This window comes from Arachis hypogaea, chromosome 10, assembly GCF_003086295.3.
Source record: "Arachis hypogaea cultivar Tifrunner chromosome 10, arahy.Tifrunner.gnm2.J5K5, whole genome shotgun sequence".
Lineage (NCBI taxonomy): Eukaryota > Viridiplantae > Streptophyta > Magnoliopsida > Fabales > Fabaceae > Arachis > Arachis hypogaea.
This window is the reverse complement of record NC_092045.1, coordinates 46,701,800-46,710,595: the sequence shown is the minus strand read 5'-3', so window position 1 is coordinate 46,710,595 and position 8,796 is coordinate 46,701,800. Positions and strand designations below refer to the sequence as shown.

Here is an 8,796-nt window from a genome sequence, read left to right as displayed (position 1 = left end):
TCACCCAGCACCTTCCTTGCATTGTTGGCATTGTTGTTGTTTTCGGCTGCCATGTGTTCTTCTCCCTTGAAAAATTCGGTCAGGTCCTCTAAAGAGAGTTGTGCTTTGGCTTCTCTTAGATTTCTCTTCAAGGTCCTTTCAGGTTCAGGATCAGCCTCAACAAGAATGCCTTTGTCTTTGCTCCTGCTCATAAGAAAGAGAAGAGAACAAGAAAATGTGGAATCCTCTATGTCACAGTATAGAGATTCCTTTAGGTGTCAGAGGAAAAGAAGAGTAGAAGACAGGAGTAGCAAATTCGAACTTATCAGAGAAAATGGAGTTCGAATTTTGCATTAAGGGATAGTGTTAGTCCATAAATAGAAGGATGTGAGAAGGAGGGAAGTGATTTTCGAAAATTAAGTAGGAAATTTGAAAACATTTTTGAAAAACATTACTTAATTTTCGAAAATGAAAAGGGAAAAGAAATCAATTGATTTTTGAAAAAGGTTTTGAAATTAGAAATCAAAAAGATTTGATTGAAAACTATTTTGAAAAAGATGTGGTTAAGGAGATATGATTGGTTTTAAAAAGATGTGATTGGGAAGATATGATTTGAAAAACATTTTAAAAAGATTTGATTTGAAAATTAAAAACTTGACTAACAAGAAAAGATATGATTCAAACATTAAACCTTTCTCAACAGAAAAGGTAACATACTTGAAATGTTGAATCAAATCATTAATTGATAGTAAGTATCTTTAAAAATGGAAAGAAATTGGTTTTGAAAAAGATTTGATTGAAAAATTGAATTGAAAAAGATTTGATTTTGAAAAGATTTTGAAAACTTGAAAAAAAATTTGATTTGAAAACAAAATCTTCCCTTCTAGCCATCCTGGCGTTAAACGCCCAGAATGGTGCACATTCTGGCGTTTAACGCCCAAAATGCTACCCTTTTGGGCGTTAAACGCCCAACCAGGTACCCTGGCTGGCGTTTAAACGCCAGTCTGTCCTTCTTCACTGGGTGTTTTGAACGCCCAGCTTTTTCTGTGCAATTCCTCTGCTGTATGTTTTGAATCTTCAATTCACTGTATTATTGACTTGAAAAGACACAAATTAAAAATATTTTTGGATTTTTAATAATAACGAAAAAATCAAAATGCAGCAAGAATCAAATAACAATGCATGCAAGACACCAAACTTAGCAGTTTGTATACTACTGACACTATCAGAATGAAAATGCATATGAAACACACAAAACACTCAAGTCAATTGAATTCAAAGATCAGAGCACGAAAATTATCAAGAATTACTTGAAAATCCTTAAGACATATGAATGAATGCATGCAATTGACACCAAACTTAAGATGAGACACTAGACTCAAACAAGAAATTTTTGGATTTTATGATTTTTTTGATTTTTTTGTGTTTTTCGAGAATTAAGTGGAAAAAGATATCAAAATTCTCAATGAGAATTCCAGGAATCAGTGCAATGCTAGTCTAAGACTCCGGTCCAGGAATTAGACATGGCTTCACAGCCAGCCAAGCTTTCAGGGAAAGCTTCGGTCCAAAACACTAGACATGGCCAGAGGCCAACCAAGCCTTAGCAGATCACTGCTCCAAAAGCAAGATTGATGAAAATCAACAAGCTCTTGTGATGATAAGTTGAAACCTCGGTCCAATGAGATTAGACATGGCTTCTCAGCCAGCCAGACTTCAACAAATCATCATGAAACTCTAGAACTCATCTTCAAGAATTTTGAAAAAAAAATAAATACCTAACCTAAGCAACAAGATGAACCGTCAGTTGTCCAAACTTGAACAATCCCTGGCAATAACGCCAAAAACTTGGTGTTGTTGCCGGATCTTGGCACTGATGTTACCAAAAGCTTGCTCAAAACTTGAACAATCCCCGGCAACGGCGCCAAAAACTTGGTGCGCGAAATTGTGAACAATACTTTTTCACAACTCTCATAATCCCCGGTCATGAACCCCAAAAACTTGGTAGTTCAATACCATGGCATTACACAACTTCGCACAACTAACCAGCAAGTGCACTGGGTCGTCCAAGTAATAAACCTTACGCGAGTAAGGGTCGATCCCACGGAGATTGTTAGTATTGAAGCAAGCTATGGTCATCTTGTAAATCTTAGTCAGGCAAACTCAAATGTATATGGTGATGAACGAAAATAACACAAAGGTAAAGATAGAGATACTTATGTAATTCAGTGGTAGGAACTTCAGATAAGCCCATGAAGATGCCTTCCCTTCCGTCTCTCTGCTTTCCTACTGTCTTCATCCAATCCTTCTTACTCCTTTCCATGGCAAGCTTTAGCAAGGGTTTCACCGTTGTCAGTGGCTACCTCCCATCCTCTCAGTGAAAGCGATTGCATATGCTCTGTCACAGCATAGCGGAATTCATCTGTCGGTTCTCAATCAGGCCGGAATAGAATCCAGTGATTCTTTTGCGTCTGTCACTAACGCCCCGCCTTCAGGAGTTTGAAGCACATCACAGTCATTCAATCATTGAATCCTACTCAGAATACCACAGACAAGGTTAGACCTTCCGGATTCTCTTGAATGCTGCCATCAGTTCTCACCTATACCACGAAGATTCCGGTTAAAGAACCCAAGAGATATTCACTGGAGCCTTGGTTGCTTGTAGAACAAGAGTGGTTGTCAGTCACCTTGTTCATGGGTGAGAATGATGATGAGTGTCACGGATCATCACATTTATCAAGTTGAAGAACAAGTGATATCTTAGAACAAGAACAAGCGGAATTGAATGGAAGAACAATAGTAATTGCATTAATACTCGAGGTACAACAGAGCTCCACACCTTAATCTATGGTGTGTAGAAACTCCACCGTTGAAAATACATAAGCATAAGGTCTAGGCATGGCTGAATGGCCAGCCTCCCAATGATCTAAGATAGCATAAAATGAAGATGGCTACCCTGATATATGAATACAATAGTAAAAAGTCCTACTTATAAGAAACTAGTAGCCTAAGGTGTACAGAATTGAGTAAATAACATAAAAATCCACTTCCGGGCCCACTTGGGGTGTGCTTGGGCTGAGCAATGAAGAAAATTTCGTGCAGAGACTCCTCTTGGAGTTAAACGCCAGCTTTAGTGCCAGTTTGGGCGTTTAACTCCCATTTGGGTGCCAGTTCCAGCGTTTAACGCTGGGATTCCTGAGGGTGACTTTGAACGCCGGTTTGGGCCATCAAATCTTGGGCAAAGTATGGACTATCATATATTGCTGGAAAGCCCAGGATGTCTACTTTCCAACGCCGTTGAGAGCGCGCCAATTGGGCTTTTGTAGCTCCAGAAAATCCGCTTCGAGTGCAGGGAGGTCAGAATCCAACAGCATCTGCAGTCCTTTTCAGTCTCTAAATCAGATTTTTGCTCAGGTCCCTCAATTTCAGCCAGAAAATACCTGAAATCATAGAAAAACACACAAACTCATAGTAAAGTCCAGAAAAGTGAATTTTAACTAAAAACTAATAAAAATATACTAAAAACTAACTATATCATATCAAAAACATACTAAAAACAATGCCAAAAAGCATACAAATTATCCGCTCATCAGCAGCCTGTACCTCAAAGATTTCTAGTTTCTCCATTATAGAGAGTGGCATTAAGTTTATGCCTGACCCCAGGTCTCAAAGGTCATGGTGCTTATGGTCCTGTCTCTTTTGAGGTAAAGTGTGCTGAACCCAGGTATTCAGTTCCTTAATGAGCAATGGAGGCTCATCCTCCCAAGTTTCATTACCAAATAGCTTGGCATTCAGCTTTATGATTGCTCTTAAATACTAAGCAACTTGCCCTTCAACAATGTCTTCATCTTTTTCAAAAGATGAATAGTCATCAGAGCTCATGAATGGTAAAAGGAGGTTCAATGGAATCTCTATGGTCTCTAGATGAGCCTCAGGTTCCTCAATTGGGAACTCCTTTTTTTTCAAAGGACGTCCCATGAGGTCTTCCTCACTAGGAATCACTGCCTTTTCACTCTCTCCAAGTTCGGCCATGTTACTCACAGTTATGGCCTTGCACTTTCTTTTTGGATTCTCTTCTGTATTGCTTGGGAGAGTACTAGGAGGAGTTTCGGTGACTCTTTTACTCAGCTGGCCCACTTGTGCCTCCAAATTTCTAATGGAGGACCTTGTTTCATTCATGAAACTTAGAGTGGCCTTAGATAGATCAGAGACTATGTTTGCTAAGCTAGAGGGGCTCTGATCAGAATTCTCTGTCTGTTGCTGAGAGGATGATGGAAAAGGCTTGCTATTGCTAAGCCTGTTTTTTCCACCATTATTAATGCCTTGTTGAGGCTTTTGTTGATCCTTCAATGAGAAATTTGGATGATTTCTCCATAAAGGATTATAGGTGTTTCCATAGGCTTCACCCATGTAATTCACCTCTGCCATTGCAGGGTTCTCAGGATCATAAGCTTCTTCTTCAAAAAATTCTTCTTTAGTATTGTTGGATGCATTTTGTAACCCATTCAGACTATGAGAAGTCATATTAACTTGCTGAGTCAACATTTTATTCTGAGCCAATATGGCATTCAGAGCATCAATTTCAAGAACTTCATTCCTCTGAGGCGTCCCATTACTCACAGGATTCCTTTCAGAAGTGTACATGAACTGGTTATTTGCAACCATGTCAATGAGTTCCTGAGCTTCTTCAGGTGAATAGATCCACCTGCAAAATGCTCCAATGACATCTTAGACAATTCAGGTAGACCATCATAGAATATGTCCAGGATGGTCCATTCTGAAAGCATGTCAGAAGGACACTTTTTGGTCAGTTGCTTATATCTTTCCCAAGCTTCATAGAGGGATTCACCTTCTTTCTGTCTGAAGGTTTGAACATCCACTCTAAGTTTGCTCAGCTTTTGAGGAGGAAAGAACTTGGCTAAGAAAGCCATGACCAATAACTTGGTACGCACAATTGTAATCTCACTCTTTTTCACAACTTCGCACAACTAACCAGCAAGTGCACTGGGTCGTCCAAGTAATAAACCTTACGTGAGTAAGGGTCGATCCCACAAAGATTTTCGGCTTGAAGCAGCTATGGTCACCTTGTAAATCTCAGTCAGGCAGATTCAAATGGTTTTGGAGTTTTAATAATTAAATGATAAATAAAATGTAAAATAAAGATAGAGATACTTATGTAAATCATTGGTGGGAATTTCAGATAAGTGTATGGAGATGCATCATTCCTTCTGAATCTCTGCTTTTATACTGCCTTTATCCAATCCTTCATACTCCTTTCCATGGCAGCTGTATGTTGGGCATCACCGTTGTCAATGGCTACTTTCCGTCCTCTCAGTAAAAATGCTCCAAATCCGTTGTCACCGCACGGCTAATCATCTGTCGATTCTCGATCATGTTGGAATAGAATCCAGTGATTCTTTTGCGTCTATCACTACGCCCAACACTTGCGAGTTTAAAGCTCGTCACAGTCATCCCTTCCCAGGTCCTACTCGAAATACCACAGACAAGGTTTATACCATGAAGACTCCGATTTTTCGGAATGGAGGCTACGAGATATACGCTCGATCTAAGGTAGAATGGGGGTGGTTGTCAGGTACGCGTTCATAGGTTGAGAATCGTGATGAGTGTCACGGATCATCATATTCATCATGTTGAAGTGCAAGCGAATATCTTAGAATAAGAATAAGCTTGAATTGAATAAGAAGACAATAGTACTTTGCATTAATACTTGAGAAACAGCAGAGCTCCACACTTTAAATCTATGGTGTGTAGAAACTCTACCGTTGAAAATACATAAGTGATGAAGGTCCAGGCATGGCCGAGAGGCCAGCCCCCAATGTCTAAGATTGCCTAAGCTGATCAAAGATAGATACCTAGATTCCAAGATGATAATACAATAGTAAAAAGTTATATTTATACTAAACTAGTTACTAGGGCTTACAGAAATAAGTAAGTGATGCAGAAATCCACTTCCGGGCCCACTTGGTGTGTGCTTGGGCTGAGAATTGAAGCTTTCACATGTAGAGGTCTGCCTTAGAGTTAAACACCAGCTTTGGTGCCAGTTTGGGCGTTTAACGCCAACTTTTATGCCAGTTCTGGCATTTTGACGCCAGAAAAGGGCAGAGAGCTGGCGTTTTGATGCAATTTTACATCGTCAAACTCGTGAAAAGTATAAACTATTATATATTACTGGAAAGCACTAGATGTCTATTTTTCAACACAATTGAGAGCGTGTCATTTGGAGTTCTGTGGCTCCAGAAAATCCACTTTGAGTGTAGGTAGGTCAAAATCCAACAGCATCTGCAGTCCTGTGTCAGCCTTTGAATCAGATTTTTGCTCAGGTCCCTCAATTTCAGCTAGAAAATACCTGAAATCATAGAAAAACACACAAAATCATAATAAAGTCCAAAAATGTGAATTTTGCTTAAAAACTAATAAAAATATACTAAAAACTAACTAAATCATACTAAAAACTATATAAAAAGGAATAGCCAATCCAATCATCAAGCACGCACCAAAAAGGAATAGTCAATTATTCATCCTTAACAAGTAGAAATCACATATACAATGCTCTTTAATTGGAAGCCAAAAGATGTTTGATCCAGACATCACCAAAGGTTGAACATTTGTAAAGTGATTACTCAATTTAAATCCAAAGATGAACAATGAAACTCAGATTCTACCAACACAATGCATTTACAACTAAAGTCACCCATGAACAAAGTACACAATTCTTGAAAAACATGGGTGATGGGTGAAAATTGGATTTCCACACAATCTAACCAGCAAGTATACCAGGTCACATCAAGTAGTAAAACTTACAAAAGTGAGGTCGATCTGACAGGAATTGATGGATCAAGCAACTTTAGTATGGTGATTAGTTTAGTTAAGCTAACAGTGGTGAATTGGGTGAAATTGAACTAACATAATATAAATTGTAGGTAATTTAAAAATGCAGAAAATAAATTGATTGAATCTTAAATAGCAAGAAACTTGAATTGTAGGAAAAGTAAATTGCATCAAATGTAAAGGGACTGGGTGTTGGGAAATTAAAGGAAACAGTGAATCAAAGCAACAAGTAACAGAAAGAAAAACTCATAAGGGATTAGAGGTATCATAATCCATCACGAATCAAATAGATCTCAACTTCTTTCTCAATCATATGATAGATATATGGCATATTGAAATTGATTGGATCCCAATTCCTTGTCAATCCAATCTCTCTAATCAAAATCAATCTTGCCAATTCCTTAATTCAACTATCATGATAAGAGGTTAAGCATTTTCTCTCATCCATAAGCCACACAAATTCTCAAGATCTCAATTCCTCCCGAATGGTGTTGATCAAGAGGGTTGTCAGAAACAGAGCTTCAGTTCTAACTTCCATGATTCCCCTTCCGAAGCTCACTGAAAATTCACAGATTCAAGCCTCCTTCTGGAGTGAATGAACCTCAATCGAAACAGAAGTTGTTTCTTAGCTATCCATAGGAATTTGGAAGAAGAAGATGTTCACTTAATCATGTGAATTAAAATAGAACTCCTTCCCCTAATGAGTTGGGGTTTAATGGATCATAGCTCAAAGAACAAATGCCAAAAATGTAAATTACAGGAAATTAAATCAAGCTCAATGGGAATGGAAATGTAAAATTTGCAGAAATGAAAAGTGCATAAGAGAATTGCAGAATTAAAATTGCATAAAGCTGAATTAAATTCAATACTGAAATGTAAAAAGTGCAGAAATGTAAAAGTGTTTGCAAGAGCCTTCTACTCTACTCCTACTCCTACTCCTACTGTTGTATACTACTATCGCAGCCTACTGTCTCCTCCTCACTAACCAGCCTCCTTTGAAATGAAACTGATGCTTTTACATAGGATTTTCTAAATGACAAATGAAATTGAAGACCAATTACAAATAAATGAAATTCCTATTTTAGATGCTCCTTGTGCCTTTGCTTGAGTGATCTGAGTGGGCTTTGCTTGCTGTAGTTCAAATGGGCTCAGAATGGAATTAATTGAGCAAAACTGCACTTCCAGGAGAGCATAGCGTTAATTTGGAGAACGGAGCATTTTCACACCCACGTGTATGCGTGCTACACGCTTGTGCATCCCTGGTGCTGTGGCTCATCGACGCGTACGCGTCATCCGTGTGTACGCGTCCCTTGCAGTGTTCACTAAACGAACGTAGTGTTCATGCAACGAATGCTCCTCCCACACGTGCGTGTCATCTACGCGTATGCGTGGATTGCAAAATGTCAAATCCACGCAGCGCTCAATTCTCGCATTCGCGTGCTTCTTCCAAAAATCACATCCACGTGTATGCGTCATGCACTCGTACACGTCGATGGCTAATCTTCAACTCCAAACTTCGTGCTTTATCGCAGGCGTTCATTGATAACGAACGTAGCGTTCTTGCTGAATGAATGCTAATCCCTTACTCACACGTGCGCGCCATGCATGCGTACGCGTGGATTGCAAAATTATCATCTACGCATGCACGTTCTGTACGCGTGTGCGTCACTTGTGAACATAGTGTTCTTGGTCTGAGAACACTTCTTCCTTGATAAATCATGGGCCACGCTATTAAAAGCATGGCCTAAGACTCCAAAACTTGCTCAAATTCTACGGTGTGTCAAAAATTCGTCTTTTGAGCTTATTTTGTGCTTGTTTTGCTTCCTTTTTCCACTTATTTCCTACAACATTTATAAAATCAAAAGATCAAAGAAATATACTATTTAAGCACAAAAACACCCAACAATTAAGCATTAATCATTAATTTCTTATGTGAAAAAGCATAGAAAAACATGAAATGATAACATGTCA

General features: G+C 38.8%; 1 non-coding gene across 1 annotated transcript; it reads left to right on the top strand.

Annotated features, from left to right (window-relative positions):
- Positions 1 to 4,757: 4,757 nt before the first annotated feature.
- On the top strand, positions 4,758 to 4,865 carry LOC112719063 (small nucleolar RNA R71). Its single transcript, XR_003161383.1, has one exon. It is a non-coding gene; the product is annotated as a small nucleolar RNA R71 (small nucleolar RNA).
- Positions 4,866 to 8,796: the final 3,931 nt, after the last annotated feature.